The sequence below is a fragment of the Microcebus murinus genome, chromosome 8 (genome assembly GCF_040939455.1).
Source record: "Microcebus murinus isolate Inina chromosome 8, M.murinus_Inina_mat1.0, whole genome shotgun sequence".
Taxonomy (NCBI): Eukaryota; Metazoa; Chordata; class Mammalia; order Primates; family Cheirogaleidae; genus Microcebus; species Microcebus murinus.
The window spans coordinates 66,273,328-66,291,975 of record NC_134111.1 but is presented as its reverse complement, the minus strand read 5'-3'; the positions used below and the strand labels follow the sequence as shown (position 1 = coordinate 66,291,975).

Here is an 18,648-nt window from a genome sequence, read left to right as displayed (position 1 = left end):
AAGTGATGCTCATTTTCATTTCTACCAACACACTTGCTTGGAGAAATTTATATAAGGTGTGTCTATTCATGGCATTTGCTTCACAAATTATAGTCATCTCACTTTCCAATCCTTTATTCCACTGTTAAAGCCAACTACATATTGAGCCCCCCCGCCTTCCTCTAAAGCTTTCTGCTAAAAATATCTAATGGATTGCTAGTAGGAGGGCTTTTGTTAGGATCTTGGATTAGGAAAGAAACAGGCACAACTACTGGGCAATTGCCATACAGTATGTTGTCGCCTTGTGTTCAAACTCTGGATAATACAAAGGACATTAAATTAACGGGCAGTAAGGAAATCAAACAGATTTGAACAGGGAGTGAAAATAAACAAACGGATAAAAGCAAGTAGAAGCCCATAATGCCATAAAGCCTGACTCCAACTTTAAAAAGCTCTATGAATGACAGGAGCAACTAGTTCACCATTCTAGTTACCTAAGGGTTAATATCCCAGAGAGCACCTCTGCATAGCCCACCAGGGGTCAAGACCAAGGTTTCCCTCTGTCTGGGTAAGGAAAGGACAGCCTTACCAACAAACGCTATCAACTAGGAGCTCAACTACTGATACCCTCCATTCCAGGCACAGGCCAGTTACTAAGGATTGAAAGACAGCACCTAGAACTTCACAATTCTCAAAGTGACGGGAAAAAAGTTTTTTCCAACTGTGGAAAGTGAGTATGACAAATACAGCATCTAGACTAATTAGAAGGATTTTGAGTCAAAAATAACAGTGGCTGCTATAACAACATGGAATGCACTTTGGATTACTAACTACCAACTCTCTCTTCTGACCTATGAGCAAAATTTCGAAGTGCCTTTGTTTATAATTAAAGAGCAAGGACTCAGACCTCAGGATGCCAGGCAAAACCTCTTTTAACAGATGAAGCAGTGGCCCCAGGAGGTGTCACACATCTGGTTTCTGGGAGAGCCAGGGTGAGGATGAAGCTTTCCTGACTGGTCTTTCACACCTATTATATTAAGCACACCCTTAAATCTAATTCCTAAGTTGCCAAGCTCTTCACAACAGCCCACGGTTTTTTAAAGAGAAGCTGCATGTCTGCATTACAGAAAGGCTGTAGTGACAGTTTACCACAAAGGACCCTTTTGGTCCACCCCAGTATGGTACAGCACAGGCTCTGGAACCACAGACCCAGTCTCAAATGCAAGGGAATTCACCTCTGGAATTCAGATTTCTGCTCTAAAGACTCAGGGATGACAACATCCTTCCACAGGATTGTCATGCGGACTGAGAGCACACTTGCCAGATGAGTTCCTCCCTTCCCAAATTCCCACTTCTTCCGACCCTGAAGAACTTACTGACTCTTCCGTCCTGTCTTTTGGGAAGTGTGTAACTAACCTAGAGAGTTGCCTCATTTGCAATAGGCCTTCCTTGGAATTCTAAGCCCCAAGGAGGAAATGCAGCCAACACCACTGTCCCCTACAGTCACCGCCTGGAGGTGGCTCTGCAGGTCAGAGCAGGAAGGGCTGTCAAAGGGCAGGGAAACTTCAGAGCACTGCTGTCCCCCAAGGCCCTGCCTCCCTCTCCACCCCCTCACCTTGGACCCTGCACCTGCCACAACCCTAGAAGGTCCTGAATGGGTAGCAAGCAGCCCTGGCTTGGGGGAGAGCCTGGAGTCACGCTACCCGGCTCACACTGTTACCAGAATTAATGAGCTAACGTCTGAAAAGAGCTACGAGTTCCTGAGGGACAAGGTAGCCAAAAACTATAAACCACTGTTACATCCAGAAATACAAACTCAGCTGTACAGAGGAACGTGCTAATTATAACCCAAAGACTTTTCAATTTGTTCCCTTGAGACAGATAAAAAAAATTCCGAGAAGTCGAATGTGTTTAGATTGGCAAAGCTGAGACCCTGGAACCCCGAGGTGAATGTAAAACTGCTCAAATATAACTGGCACTCCCCTATAGCTCTGATTTGTTCCTGGCGGGTGCACAGACACCAAAGACTAGTGATTATTAAATTGAATACAGCCACCAGGGGAAAACAAACTTCCCTTCCAAATGAATCAGCTTTATTAATCAGAGGGTCTCAATCTCATTCCATGTGCTAATATTCTCACCCAAGTCTTGTCCCTTGCCCTCTGCCCGTGTTTGCCCGACTTGTAGATTCATCCTTTCTGTTCTCTTTATACTACTCGATCAGATCATGCCATCACCCAAGGTACTCTCTCAATGCAATTAAACATCCAGTGATTTGCACCTGGTACGCACTCACATCAGGTTTCCTGTTCCCATCAGTTTTGGAGGCCCCTCCAGATCAGTTCTGGAAGACAAGCGGCTGAACAAGACACTCATAAAATAGCCTGGAATATACTGGGGTGTACCTAACTTCCTTTAAAAAAAAAAATGGGCCTTCCCATCATCGGGCTCTTTTCAGTAACAAACTGGAGAAATGTACTGAATTTAGTGCACTCTTCTTGTTCCTGGGGTAAGGAAGTGAGTCACCCCCCAGGAAAACTGCAGTTTGGGCATCCCGCAACGGATCACAGACGTTAGAATGGCTAGCACAGTGGATCTGGAAAAACACCCAGAAGATCCAAGTTGCAGCCAAGCTCTACAGTCAGCTCACAGTGAGACCCTGGGCAAAAGGTATATAACACATCATCTCCCTAAGATCCTGTCCCAGCTTCCATTACTGTTGACTCAACACAAAAGGCTCCACTCTGGAAAGACTGAGTTTCTTCATTTTGGGGTGAGCAAGCATCCCGGGTCTGGTTATAAAGAATGTGAAAAACCAAAAAGTCAGCAAATACCAGCCCACAAAAATCTTTCTCAATGGCATTTACTCAGAGGCAAAGGAAAGCAGCTCTCTTTATTGTGACCTCACCATCAAAAAAAAAAAAAATGTATTAGGAGTATAACCACACAGCACAAAAGGAGAGGCACAGGATGAAGTGGACAAGTGTAGCCACCAGGGCACACGTGAGCAAGCTCTGTGTGTTTACCAGTGAATACACGCTTAGCCACAAAATGGCATCTGCTATTTTTAAAAATTCTTCTAGTTATGAAAGCGAAAAAGATTCTAAAGATTACAGATTAAGAAATCTATATATAAAGGAAGAGGAAAATACACATTACTCAACAGTGCAGCTTTGGTAATGTCTTTGTACTGTGGTTTAAGAAAAAAAGTTTTTTAGAATAATAAAAATTCAGAAGCTTGCTCAAGCAGTTATCCACTAAAATAAAGTCTGATAAACTATGTAAACAAAGGGAGAAAGATTTATACATTTACATTAGGATTTCATGAATGTTTATTAGTTGAGAATTGATTAAACAAAGATAGTTAAGATGTTCCAAAAAAGACACTGATAATGTAAATTGAGAAGGCAAAACTACTTTGTCATTTAAGAAGAATTTTTAAAGAAAATAACTAAATCACCACAGTGGATTATTTCACCTACAATGATTAAAATCAACAATCATAATAGAATTTGGAAGCATTTTGGGTCAATTTCTAGTTTTTCTAACGTTGGAAGTATTACTTACTATAAAAATCAAAGACACCATAATTTACATTTATAAATGTTAACTAAACTTGAAGCTCTGTAGGATACAGCAGGTATTTCACATATTTATATAACATATATACACACAAATGCCCCCCTACATACACACTTTTTCCCCCTTGAATGGAGCACACGGTGTTAACCTATAAAGCTATACAAAAGTCCATTTTTAAAGTTAATTAGCTTGACCACATATAGAGCAATATGACAAATTTTCCCAAGGGAAGTTTTGGTAAGAAATAAAATATACAACAGTGAACTACCTTGTAAAAGTCTGATTAAGAAATGTTCACTTCCTTCTACAAGTAGTTTAGCAAAAAAGGGCTTCAAAATACATTATTATATTATCAATCACCAAATTAAAAGGCCTGGAAACTTAAAATTTACATTTCTGAACTTATGCTTATCTCTCAATAGGTAGGTAGGTAGGTAGATAGGTAGATAGAAAAACTATAGAGTTCTTTTTAAATGACATAATTATAAGGTCCCCCTAGTTTAGAAATTAAAACTGCTTACCAACTTTTCTTCTCCATTGTTTTTTCCACTGATTTAACTAGCACTTTAGCGGTCAGTTCATACAAAAGAGAGAGACAAACATTCGTTGTGACAGGGAGAACACACTAAGTACAACAAATATTTTGCACTGCACACAGATAAGAAGGGAAAAGTAGGTCAATGTCCTGTGGGTAGGAAGAAGCGGCCTCAGCTTCTATCCAGGACTGTATGATATGATTACCCATGCCGGACTCTTCTGTTCCCGATGTCCTGCTCTGACCCATGCTCCGACCAGACACAAGGCACAGAGGGAAGAAAGAATGAGAGACTGCTACTGCTTCCCAGGCATTTGCAGTCTGTTTAGGGAAAGAAAATACTTAAGAGTAATATAACCAATAAAACAGGTGCGCCCACAGGGCAGCCGATTCACCTCAAAATGAGAACTACAGAGATCAACATTTATGTTTAGAAGTGGAGTTACCATCATGGCACAGGACGGCTGGAGAGGTAAAACCTGACCTTGGCCTTGAAGGATGAGTAGGGTGTGATTAAGCAGTAAAGAACTTTAAAGCAAGAACAAAACATATTCAAAGCACGGTGACTAGGCAGAAGCCCAGGGTATAGGGTGCTGGTGGCAAAGAAGCTGGGGTAGAAGGTGAGCTAAGGCTTAGACCGGGAGTCAGCCCTAAGGAGCTTACAGTTGTTGGAGTGGTGGGAAGGGCTGTGAGGAGAGAGGGGAGCATCACAGCCTGTCTAATGTGTCTATGCTGCAGCCATCACTGATGTCAATGCACCAAGACGGAAAATAAGTGGGACTGAGAGTCACTGGTGACAGTCTGATGGAAAATAAAATTGAGGACAGCCACTATATACAGATGACAGGGAGCCACCAAAACATTTGTGAGCAGGGATAGAGACAACAAATTTAAAGGAGGATTAAGCAGGAGACAGACAGTCTGAATGTGCTGGGAGAATGGCTAGATGCAGGGAGGACTGCTCTGTGCCGCTGTTGAGCCTGTGCACTACATAAAAGTGGGCCGGCCAAGGGGGGAAACAGGGACTGAAATCAAGTTGTGATCCTGCGGATTGTGTCTGCCCCAAAGGGAGCCTTTTTCTAATTGCATAATGGCCCTGCCAGCTAGCAGCAGGGAATCCACCTGGAGCACAAATCCAGTAGCTCAGGAATAAGAACTAAGGTGGTACTAATGGAAATGAAACTAGGGGCGAAGTGCAAGAGAAATCACAGATGAACCTATCATAAACCTGAGCAAGAGCGAGAGCCTGTCTCTACTAAAAATAGAAAGAAATTAATTGGCCAGCTAAAAACATATGTAGAAAAAATTAGCCGGGCATGGTGGCGCATGCCTGTAGTCCCAGCTACTCGGGAGGCTGAGGCAGGAGGATCGCTTGAGCCCAGGAGTTGAGGTTGCTGTGAGCTAGGCTGACACCACGGCACTCTAGCCCAGGCAACAGAGTGAGACTCTGTCTCAAAAAGAAAAAAAAAAAAAAAAGGTGGAAAACTGACTTGATGGAGGGTGTGTGAGAGACAGGAGGGTTTAGAATAAAGTCAAGGCCCTCTTATCCAAATGTATAAAGATTGGTGGGGTTGATAATTTTAAGTCAGTTAATTTTGGAATACATAGTGTATTCCATGGTACATATCTAAATGGTACATATCTAAACCATTATTTTAAACCAAGCCCTATAAAGTGCCAAAGACTTTTATTTGAGCGTATGTCCCCTGTAGTACTCAGTGGTCTTGCCTTTATAAACCATCCTCAAGGCATCATCCTCCAGGTCCAATCTCCTTAAAGAATACTCAGGCTGTGAAGACACCCAGGAAGCAATGCATGGCAGACTGCATTTCCCCTCACAAACGCCCACTGCGGCTCTCTGTGGTTAGATCGCACGTCCCCACGTTGCCGAATTCAGGCACACAGCCTTTGCTCTGCTGCAGGGCCCCTCAGAGGGTGTCCCGAGTGGGGAGGAGGACAGCCGGAGCGAAGGGCCCACCTGATCCCCAACAGACGGTGAGAAAGAACATGGCTTATTGCTTTGAGCCAATAAGATTCTTGGGTTTTACATAGTCACAACTTAACCCACCAATCCTGAATGACTGGAAATATCAGTACGAATAGTTTTATTTTTATGATCCTCCAAATCCTTTACAGTTATCTTGGCCACTCCTAAAGTGGCCACAGTCATTTATAGAAACTCACTCTTATCAGGTAGTCTCCAAAGCATTCAAATGAATTTTTGCAGAAACAATTCTTTTCGCACACATATTTAAAATCATTATATTAAACGACAGTAATAAACACAACTGGCACACACAGGTTTGGGAATAACATGGTAAAGTCTGGAAAAACACACATCTCAGCTGGTGGGAACAGATACTCAAGGAAGAGCACACTACAGGGTAGCCCCCTCTTTGAGAATTAGTGTTTTGGGTATCAGTGGATATACTCTACAGAGGAAAAGAGAAGACCAACTAACCCGGCAAGTCTGAAGTTCGATAAGAGCTTGTACTCTTTTCTAAGGCTGAGAGTCTAGACAATTGTAAGAATGAATAGTACTATCGTATTACCAGATTAGAAATCTAGTTAGCTTCTCAAAAATATATCTGACTACCGTATTTATTCTGTCCAAAAATATAGTTATAAGTGCTTAAGTCATTTAAAAAAGCACAAAAAAATAACTCTTCAAACCCACAACCAGACATAGAGTCAAGAGTACAGGGTCACATGTCATTCCATAACCTGGCTCTTAGAGATAGAAAGAATAAACATGTAAGTTACTATTAAAAACTAAATGTGAGTTTCATACTTTAAAATTGCATACTTCTTTAAAATTGTTAACACAGATAAATGTTCTTCCCAAAGGGAATTTCACACTCTTTAGAGAGCAAAGGCTCTCAGGAAAATGTGGGTGCTTCTATTCTAGGTAGCCATCCACGATTTATATACTTTTAGAAATCCAATATTAAGTCTCTTGAACAAAAATATGATCTTCTATGTAGAAATGATATTGATATATTCCAACAGACTATTGAGAAAAACACTAAGTAAACACATATATACCAGAAACCCCAAAACATCCAATATCATGTAAATAAATATACACCAGAAATCCAAAACAACCAAACATAGTTTAAGTAACACATACTTACAAGTCAACCCAACCCCTTCACCAATACCATGCATGTAAAAGCTCCCACTCAGCATCAAATAGGATAATGTTAACCTCTGTAGAGCTTTAATTCCAAAAGGTGGGGGGAAAGCCTACCTAGAAAAAAAGGAAGTAACAACATACCCTCAAAAATAATTCTGCCCCCAGACTCTACTGGGAAAGCTACCCACTCAGTCTCATTTTAACCAAAGTAGGCTCTTGGAAGGAAAGGAACCCCTGGCTGCCACTGCCCACCTCAGCCACTCCTTACCTTCCTTAGTGGCTTCTCCTTCCTCTGCCTGTCACAAAATGATGCTCCCCAGAGCCGAGATGCCCATGATCCCTTCATCTGGACCCCAGGACCTGGCTTTTCCCCAAGCTCCAGTGCATTTCAATGGTCTGCTGATCCTCCCACAACTGCCTGGATGCTGATGCCCCACATCCCAATCTGAACCCCTCACCTGCAGCCCTGCCCGTGCCAACCATTCCCGACATCATGCCAGCCAGGAACCCTAGAGTTACCCCAGACTCCAACTCTCCCCTGCCCTTCCATTCACCCCGTGATTAAAGAGGGGTATACTGAAGAGTTCACAACCACCCTTGACCCAATCACCTCATTCTCAATATCTATTGCCTGAAAATCATCCAAATACAGAAAAGGCTGCATGTACAAAAAGGTTCACCACAGTATAATTTACAACAGCAACATAGCAGAAGCAACCCAAATGCCCAACAATAAAAGGATGTTTCAGAAAATGATGATACTCAATGGAATGATTATACAACATAAAATTTATTTCAAACACTCTGTAGCAATACAGAAAATATATGTACTCTATTATTACAATCATATTTTAAAACATACACATAAAAGGCTTAGAAAAGAATATTTCAGAAATGACCATAGTTGATATTTTACAGTGGTAGCCTCATGAGTGTCCTTTTTAAACTCCATTTTCCAAACTTGCTGTAATGTTCTTAAAATGATTCCCTACTACAAAATATCCAAAACAGAATTCTAGTGCCTTGGAATTTTTGAGTTGCAAAAATGTTTCAACATAGGCTTAGTTTCAGAAGAAATCAGAAGTTTACCATAGAATTCCTGTGTCCCTTCTTTGGCTGCCTCATTCCACATCCCTGCTACATCTGTTGCAATACCAGTACAAAATTTCATACATAAAATGAAGTTTTTCCCTAAATCCTATTATACTTGTCCCCCTCAGCATGAGATCCTCAAAATTGATTAATTCTTTCAAGAAATCCAACTGGACATATAAACAGCTGCACAACTGCAGAACTGGGTTCCCAACATCTGCCGAGGTTATTAACTGTTCTAGTAAGAAAAGATCACCATGCACAAGCTGCTGCCAAGAGAGCAACTGTAAAGCTGGAAGTTAAATCACAGAGAAGGTGAAGTCGACCATATATCAAATGTCTGACAGGCTCACTGCCTGCCAGGTAAGGACCGGGCATTTTCTCCATCTAAGGAGTAATCAGGTATTACGTCCCAGAGTCCTTGGATACAAATCAGGTCGCCTCTAAGAGCATAAAATGGTACAAATTTCCTTTAAAATTTCACCTGTATCTTTTGAGTTTGTTTTTTGTTTTTTTAAATTGGCAACAAATGCCAATGATTAAGGTTGAGCTGTCAGTTTTACCACTATGTCTACAATGCTCATATCCTACCCTGACACATCTAGCCTAACAGCATTATCCTCCCGACAACTTTATTCTCCTCCATGGTTGTAGTGCATATGGAATGAAGATACAAGGTCGTGCCACCTCCTATGCGGCTCTGTGATAAAACCTGATGAGCAGCATATAGACCTTTCCAAAACTGCTGCCTACTCTAAAGAGGTATACAGTCATGCATTGCATAACCACCTTTTAGCACATGATTGTGGTCCCATAAGATTATGATGCCTCTGAAAAATTCCTATTATCTAGTGACATCCTAACGTAATTACTTTTCTTTTTTTCCTCAAACTCCTGAGCTCAAGCGATCCTCCTGCTTCAGCCTCCCAAGGAGCTGGGCCTACAGGTGTGTGCTACCACGCCTGGCTAATTTTTCTATTTTTTGTAGAAATGGGGTTTCACTCTTGGTCAGGCTGGTCTCAAACTCCTGAGCTCAAGTGATCCTCTTGCCTCAGCCTCCCAGAGTGCTAGGATACAGGTGTGAGCCACCAAACCTGGCCTACTTTTCTTTTATAAATGTAGCGTTGCCTAAGTGGACAGTGTTCATAAAGTCTACAGTAGTATAGTGTCCTCGGCCTTCACATTCACTCACCACTCACTCGCTGACTCACCCAGAGCAACTTCCAGTCCTGCAACTCCATTCACGGTAAGTGTCCTATACAGTTGTACCATTTTTTATCTTTTACACTGTATTTTTACTGTACTTCTCTATGTTTAGATACATAAATGCTTATCACCGTGTTACAGTTGCCTGCAGTATTCAGCACCGTACCATGCTGTATAGGCTTGTAGCCTATAACAGGCAGCACTATACAGCCTTAGGTGTGTAGCAGGCGCTACCATCTAGGTTTGTATAAGTACACTCTATGATGTGTGCACAACAAAATCATCCACCAACGCATTTCTCAGAACAAATCTCCATCATTAAGACTGTATGTTTCTAAAATGAATTCCTATGATGAATTCTTTTGAAAAACAAATACTGAATCCTAGTTATACCCATTCTGTACATCTAGATTTTACTGTAATTGTACTAGGCATCTTTAAACAGAGAAAGAACTATCATGTACATTTGTGCTGCATTCAAATTAGGCATTTGTAGTTGGAGATAAAAAACATTATAAATTGTGGAATAAGGTATGGAAAGGCATCACCTTACTTCCGTCTATTTACATACCCTCAACTAGATTCTACATTCAACTGTGCAGCCTCATTGAAATCAGCAGTATTTCTCAAGTCAACAGCTCCTTGGCAACCAACTACCTTCCTTGAAATCTGTGTCAGGGTTATTCTGAGACACTTACAGGATGCCACTACTCGGAATAAATTCCCATTGATAAACAAGCTTTGCAGGAAAGCCCATTTCTCCACTCACAATTATATAAGAGGAGCATAAAAGCTGGAAAGCTAACTGAACTTTTCATGAAAGTAATTAAAATCAACAGGCTTTTGAAGAAATATGCCAGATTTGGCATGGCTTCTTTGTAAAAATGTATTTTTGTAATTTTCCAGAATTCTATTCTTCCAGTCTGGAAAAGTTTAAAAATTGTGACACATACCAAAATGGTAGCAACACAAGTAACCCTAAGCTAAATAGGTAAAAAGGAAAAAACTTCAACATTTCCTCAACCTTCCCTTCCTTTCAGCCACCAATCCCCCAAGGTTCCTGGTGCTTTTAGGAGGCCACACAGACTGGTCACAGTTAATTAGTTAGTAAGTTAACTAATCAATTAATTTTAGGTATAAGTAAATAAAAGGCAACTTAATTTAGATTTGTGAGGGTCTAAAGTTACATTTATCTATTTTTGCAATTAAAAATAAAATTTATGCTCTATTTTTAATTAAGGAAACACGTGTATCATTTCTACATGACAGCAAGTAAAAGAAGAAAGACAGGGGATTAAAAGGAGCAATTTTCAAGGGGAAGGGGAGTAAGAGGACACCAAAAGAGAGGGAGTAACAGATGGCAAGAGGCCCACTAAGGGAGCACCAGAAAAAACAAAAAGGGAAAATAATGACAGCAAAAGAAGCACTCAAAGAAAGTGGGGCTTCACAAGGAACAACATTCTGTGGAGGGGAGAGGGCTGAGACACTGGCAGAGCCATAGGTGATCCTGCTCAAGACCCTCCCAGGAAGGGCAGAGTGGTCTTTGTCCAACCTGACCTCAGACAGCAATGACTCAATCCGTTAGTGCAGAGCCCGGGAGGAAACTGCTGAGTAGGGCATCCCAGTGTCCAGCAGACGCCAGTACTCAATGGCCATGGCAGCAGCAGTACTCACAATGGCAGAGGGGGTGAGGCACGGGCAGTGGCCCCATTCAAGCCTCACCAGAAAGGCAGCTCTCTCTTAATCCAGGCAGTTTCAATGGGGGGAGAGGGTGGGGTAGGGAAAACATACTGAACAAAAATATCTTCATTTCGTCAAAATTTACACACTATTAAATACCACTAGTATGATAATTTACTAAGAAGTAATAACTTGATTTAAGTCACTGATTTCTAACATTCCCATCAATGTACCACTAAGAGCAGAGTCCCATCTCAGGGCTTCTGGGCCTCTTTTTCACTCTCTGGAAAGTTCTTCCACCCTAATCTTCCTCTAAAACCAACTCATGCTTCAGGCACCTGCGTGAATGTTTATTTCCTCAGACAGGCTCTCCCTGGGCCCCAATCTAAATTCCCCTCTCCCCACCTTTCTTTTTTTCACAGACCCCTGTCCTTTTCCTTCACAGCATCTACCCCAATTCATAAATGTATATTTATCTGTGTCCGTTTCTGCAATGTTTCTCTCCCCTCATAGTCCATGAGAGCAGAAACCACGTCTGTTCTGTTCCCCATTAAAGACTCAACAACCTACCACAAAACGATGCCTGGAACATCCTAGGCACCCAAACATATGATGAACAAATAAAGGAATATGCATTAAATAACTAAAAGTCACCCCTCTCCTCCTTGTCAAAGTATTACATATAACTTTAAAATTAAAGTGAATTGTGACATTTCCAATTTGCTATTCTCTATCAGAAAAGCTGCCAGACTGTAGACTCCCACAGCAAACACAGATTTAGATGTAAACTTGACCAATCAAGAACCATTCACAAATAAATATAAAATCAATCCCTTTCTTGTACTCCAGCAACACCAACCAGAAATGTACTGAACAATTCCATCCGGAACGACCACAAAAACCACGGGGCACCTTGGCACAAATTTAACAAAAGATGTGAAAGAGTTTTACACATAGAATTCTAAAATTTCACTGAAGGACATAAAAGGCCTAAATAAATAGACAGGTTTATCAGGTGTGCAGATGAAAAGCTATGAAACCAAAAAGATGCTAATTCTCCCTAAATTTCTATTCAAATGCAATGCAATTCCAATAACAAAATTAAAAAGAAACCACACCCACGCACAAGCAACAAGCTGGGAGAACATATGCACAAGGTAACCTGTGGGGAAACAGAAAAATGGGATGTGTATGAGATGTGTCAGCTGACACACACAGGGAAAATGGTATTTTGCATCAGTTCCAGTAATTTAACTATGATAGGTGCGGAAGGTCACTGCCAGTATTTTATTGTGTTTCAAATATTTTCATTTTTTAAGCTGTGAAGCAATAAGTGACACAAGTTCAGAAGAGCAAGAGCATCCTGAATTCTGGGGAAAACTGATAAAGATGGGAACAAAGCTGGGTACAGAAAAGATGTGTCGGTATGATGGGTAGAGAGTCCAGAGTAAAGAAAAGATCCAGGAGAACAAGGCGGTAAAAAAAAGTGTAAGACAAGGGTCACACACAGCATACATATTCCCTTAGAAAGCCAGGCAGTGATGGATCTAAAAATGGTAAAATTGGCCGGGCGCGGTGGCTCACGCCTGTAATCCTAGCTCTCTGGGAGGCCGAGGCGGGCGGATTGCTCGAGGTCAGGAGTTCGAAACCAGCCTGAGCAAGAGCGAGACCCCGTCTCTACTATAAATAGAAAGAAACTAATTGGCCAACTAATATATATAGAAAAATATTAGCCGAGCATGGTGGCACATGCCTGTAGTCCCAGCTACTTGGGAGGCTGAGGCAGCAGGATTGCTCGAGCCCAGGAGTTTGAGGTTGCTGTGAGCTAGGCTGACGCCACGGCACTCACTCTAGCCTAGGCAACAAAGCGAGACTCTGTCTCAAAAAAAAAAAAATAAAAAAAAAAAATAATAAAAATGGTAAAATGAAGTGACTGTTGCAGGTGTTATCCAAAAATGATCCTCCTAAAAAGTGGTACAATGGTAACGTAAGTTGGGACATGTCAATGTCGTATGTTCCTCTTGGCAAATTCATGGTGCATAGTCACAAATAAAGGCCAGGAGAAGTCCTTCTGAAAAAAAAATTTTATTTAAAACACTGTTTAATCCAGCAATTCCAACATGTACTTAGCCACGGAACCCCTTTTTATACGAACACAAACTAAATTTATGAATGTTTTATTCCCCAACCTATTAACTCTGCCTGGAACAACTCACTTTAGGTAAACGCTGCACCATAGGACCCAGCCTTTTCAAGGTCTGAACCAGAATGGGTGCTTAAGGATTTTAAGAGAAAAGGCAAAAATAACAGAGAACAATAAACAATAAACCAAACATGGCGACTAACCGGTTAAATGTAAAGGTCACAGAAAATGAAAAATAGGTGATGCTCCTGAAATGCAAGTCAAGATGATGATGAAAAGGCTATCAGCACAAACAGTGAAGTCAAAAGGGGGTCAACTATCAGATAACAATAGGTCCTAAGCTTGGATTTAGATGGGTTTGGAGACACAGGGAGATATCTCCCCAGAAAGAAAATTAAGCAACAGGTTATAAGACTTGGGGTCAAGTTCCCAGATCTGCCCCCCCCCCCCCGTTAATTTTACGAGCTGAGCAGGTCTCAAGCACAATGAAGTGGTTACAGCAATGACCTTTAAGGCCTCTTTCAATCATAACATTCTACTATTCCCCAAACTGGGGATTTGAAATCAAAATACCAATATAATCAAGTTCTGTCTTTAAAGAAGGTATGAAATGCACAGAATATAGGATAAAAATAAATAATTCAAGATTAATTTAAATATATACAGGAGAGGATTTTTAAGAGATTACCTAATTATGGATATTCAAGAGACATCCCTGAACCCTCCTAAAGCTGACATCCAGGAGTCTAACTCCACTTCCCTCTCCCAATGTCACCGAACACTTGCAGAAAACTAAAGCAAGTAAGCCCTGAATCTGACCCAATGTGGCGGTTCATATATTTTTATGAATAGGTCTCAATACCCTGAAGATTTCAGGCAAGTAAAAACTTTCTTCTAGATGGCTCACTACATCAGGGGTAGATCAAAACTGCAGTCTACCTTTTTTTATGTCTGTAAGCAGATTACATGAGGACTATAAAAAATAATTAGCTACAAAAATTGGCATAGGCCTAATGTTTATGAAAATGAAGCTTTTCCTAAAAGCATTTAGGCTATAGCTCTAAAATGAATGAAACAATGACAATCCTTCTGAAGCACTTCCAAGGGAAAAATGATCAGCTAGGACCCGAGCATATCTGCAGTCTGAACACCACAAACAGCACTTCAGGGTCTAATACAGAATTTAAAAGGAAGCAGCACTAAGGGAAGAGAGAAGGTATATACTGGAAAATGTAACTAGGGCCAGCAGAATTCTTGCAATCAAGGTTCTTAGTGTATTTTTGTGAGGTTTTTTTTTTGTTTTGTTTCGTTTTTTTTTATTTCAATGTGAAAAGGCTTTCATGAAACCAGTGAAAATGAGTAGGCAAATATAGTACACATACGATAACAAAACCAATAACTAATAATCTGTTCCACTGTCCTTTCGATGCAATTTTCTAAAAACTCTTTAAGGATGTTTAATTATTTTTTTAAACAAGTTTTAAAACCTGTAATGCACAATTCTGAATTGCATTTTCATTATAACACAGCAACATTAAGCCATTGGTGCCATTTCAAAGCATCCTGAGTCCAGGAAGGACTGGACTGAAAGTCCCTAGAAGGCAGAGTTTCCTCTTAGGCCTCTCTGGGCTATCAAGGAAAGACAGGCACCTGGTATTTTTAGAAGTTTATCAGATCCTTATCTGATAGGAAGAATATCGATTTTCACTTTCCTGATTTCCAAAACTGCCTACCTTGGAAGACTATAAATTCCAGACTAACCCTCTTCTTCCCCACCTTGTTCAAAGTCTTATCCGCTAAGCCCCAGCTCTGCAATGGCTCTGGAAGCACCCTTCACTCACACACCTGGGACCTTGAGGTCCGACTGGATGCATGGCAGCAAACTGCTCACAGGTAGACTGGAGATCAGCGATCAAACTCCCTGCAAACTCCCAGATGGCACTCTAATGCCTGCAGAGAAAGACAGGGCCAGGAGGGACTGGCTCAGCAGGCTGAATCTTGTTTCAGGCTGAGTCTTGTCTCACTAAGTCTCCCTCATTTAGGGGAGGAGAATGATGGTGGGCCGGGGAGCCAAGCAAATACCCAGAAAAGGAGAAACTGAGGAAGAGTTTAACCAATTCTCGCAGCTCTGGACCAGCCAAGGAAACTGGTAGGAACCCTGATTCCAGGTGACAAAACAAAGGAAACAAGCCAGGAAGGATGAGACTCTCAGGTGGGCTCTCCCTCTAACTCTTTAAGACAAACTCCTTAAAAGTGGCTCAAGCCAGGCGCAGTAGCTCACACGCGTAATCCTAACACTTTGGGAGGCTGAAGCAGGAGGATCGCTTGAGGCCAGGAGTTCAAGACCAGCCTGAGCAATAGCAAGACCCCCTCTCTACAAAAAATGAAAATAAAAAATTAGCCAGCCTTAGTAGCATGCACCTGTAGTCCCAGCTACCCAGGAGGCTGAGGCATGAGGATCACTTGAGCCCAGGAGTTTGAGGTTGCTGTGAGCTAGGCTGATGCCACTACGCTCTAGCCCGGAAGACACAGCAAGACTCTGTTTCAACAACAATAAAAATAAGTGGCCCAAAGCATCAAAGTACTTGCCCAAAGTTCCAGAGTACTCTCTACCCTCTGGTGGCATTGCACTGTTCTGGAAAGCAAATGATCTTTGGGGCTTGATCTCTGGGCTAGTGACTCAAATCCCTCATTTACAAGTATATCCTGCTATAGGAGAGTGATGAGGATGAAATGAAATAACCTATAAAAAACCAGCAAGAGGCCCAACACAAAGCAAGCACCAAATACTTAATAAACAGTAGCATGAATATCATGTAACACAATATGAATGATTCATTCTTTGGGGACTTGACATTTCTTGTCCACAAAAGCCTTTTAAAATGCAAATATGCCCAGAGTCTATTAACAGCCTTAGTGGGGGTGAAATGACAGGCACGTTGAACACAGGATGAGACAGGGATGCTGGCAGGTGTGGCGAGAAGAGAGTGGGAGGGTACCAAGGACTTGCTATGCGCCAGGGCAGACACTGTTACTCAAACCTTCTCCTATGGAATAGTACTTTATATACCAGTTTTTGGCCCTCAGGGGCTCAAACCTGAACCCTTTCATATTATCGGAGGGTGTAGGAAATACAACCAAGGACAAAGAAGGAGCTGGCACCTGCGTTCGGCTTCCTTCCACTCTCTTGCTTCCGTTTGTTTTCAGCTTTTGTCTCTGAAGCATGTGTTGCCCTAGCCTTGGCCACCACAGCTGTCACAGTCATTTTCTTCATTTCACCGACATCCACTCTCTGAGCACACCCATCTGCCCTGCTATGACGTCCTTGGAGGCACAATGGAGTTCCTTGCTTGCTTTTGAAAGGTGACTAATGCATTGCCTTGCACCAACTGTGTGCTTAATAAAATATGAACGGATGAAGGTACGGGGAACTGAAATGACCTACAAAAGGCTATAAAAGTGCTTTGCTGCTAAACACGCTTCTCCCTTTCCCACGTTGCTTCTCACTGGTGAACTGGAGGGTGCCCACCTGCTGGAACTCAGCAAACCATGTGTTTGCCTCCCCTCAAGAGGTAAAATTCTAACACACCCAGTGAAGGAGAATTTAATAGCATGAGGTGGCTAAAGTTACTACCACCTACGCCACAGAACTTGAAGACCCTAAATGGTGTCCTAGCTTGAAATAAAATAAACAACTAAAGGCAGAACTTCCAGTCTTCAAAGTCTTATCTCAGAAACAAACAACAAATATTGACTTTTCCATTCACCCAGGAGCATTCTGAGGAATCCACAAACAATTTGGTGATGCCAAGTGTTAAACTCCATTCAGCTCCTACTCTTGGTGGTCACTCGTAGGTCAAGGTCTGGTGCCTCCTGCCCAGCACCACTCTCCAAAGACAGATGCCACTGCAATTCCCTTCTCATGTTGACGCCTAAACTAGTTCACTTCCCCTGTGGGGAAGCGATGAGGACAGAAATCATGTGGAATGTGTGTTCCCACAGAGCTCAGAAATTTGATGATCTCAGAGGATATTGTAAAGAAAGACCCTTGACACTTCCCTAAGGAAGAATGTCCTCTGTAAAAGGCTACTGCCAGGACAAAAAGCATGTGCTGGGAAAATCTATGGCCTGCTGCTGGGTATGTTTCCAATTCTGATGTCCCACTTCCTCTTTATAATCACATTCCTTCCCTCCTTATTTCTCTCCTAAAAAGACACTCCAGCATTGGGTCTCAGTTAAGAGCAAAGTGCAGTGTTCTATTAAAGGCTGTAAGATAAAAAGAGCTTAAAATGGATTTCAATAAACATAAAAGACTTGAATACTACATAAGATCTCTACTCCATTCTACCACTTTTAACTGTTTAAAAAAAGAACTTATTTTTAAATGTTGGCAGCCTACCATTCTAAAAATAAAGTTCCATTCACTTAAAGCTTATTCATACAGGCCATAACATATAGCTTTTTAACAGTACAGTTTTTGGAGTTGTGAAGTCACTAACCTGGCCTTCCAAACCTCTCTCACAGTGGTTTTCGGAAAGATTCATTACAGTAGTATGTGTGAAAGTGATTTGAAATCTGCAAAGGGCTAATTAACTAGATAGTCAAATTGCTGGATATCATACCATACAATATATGCTTAAAGAGTATGGACTTTGGAATCAAGAGTTCAAATTATCTCCACCACTTACTGGTTTTTTTGTTGTTATTTTTGTTGATTTCAAAGTATTATGGAGGTACAAATATTTTTGGTTGCATGGATCCCTTTTACAATGCTTGAGTCACAGTTATAAGTGTCCCCAGCCACCACTTACTAGGTAACTAAGCAAGTACAGATGGTCCCCAATTTATGATGGTTTGATCTGCGATTTTTTGACTTCACGATGGGGAGAGAGCGATAGGCATTCAGTAGAAAGTGTACTTAGAATTTTGAATTTTTATCTCTCCTGGAGCTAGTGATATGCAGTACGACAATCTGGCAAAGCTGGGCAGTGGCAGCAAGCCGCCAGCCCCGCTCCCAATCAGCCAAGACAAACGACCCATACTCTACACCCTACACAACACATCTGCATGGCCAGATGATTTTCCCACTTGTAGGCTGAGTGTTCTGAGCACCTTGAAGGTAGGCTAAGCTAAGCTATTATGTTTAGTAGGTTAAGGATATTAAATGCACTTTCAACTTAGCGATATTTTCAACTTATGACTTATATTTTCAACAACCCCATCATCAGTCTAGGACCATCCATAGAGTGTAAGAGACAAGTTACTTAACTCCTCTAGGCCTCAGTTTCAACTGCA

The 18,648-nt window shown here is 41.5% G+C and overlaps 1 protein-coding gene across 4 annotated transcripts in view; it reads right to left on the bottom strand.

The window, feature by feature from the left end:
- MYO1B (myosin IB) overlaps window positions 1-18,648 on the bottom strand; it is a 175,307-nt gene that overhangs the window by 153,681 nt on the left and 2,978 nt on the right. The window contains exon 1 of one of the 4 annotated variants that reach the window (XM_076005764.1): window positions 4,083-4,195. The exons of the other annotated variants lie outside the window; for them this stretch is intronic. The gene's annotated coding sequence lies outside the window, so the exon portion shown is untranslated. Of the gene's footprint in view, window positions 1-4,082; window positions 4,196-18,648 lie in introns of those variants that run through there. 4 annotated transcript variants of the gene reach the window in all.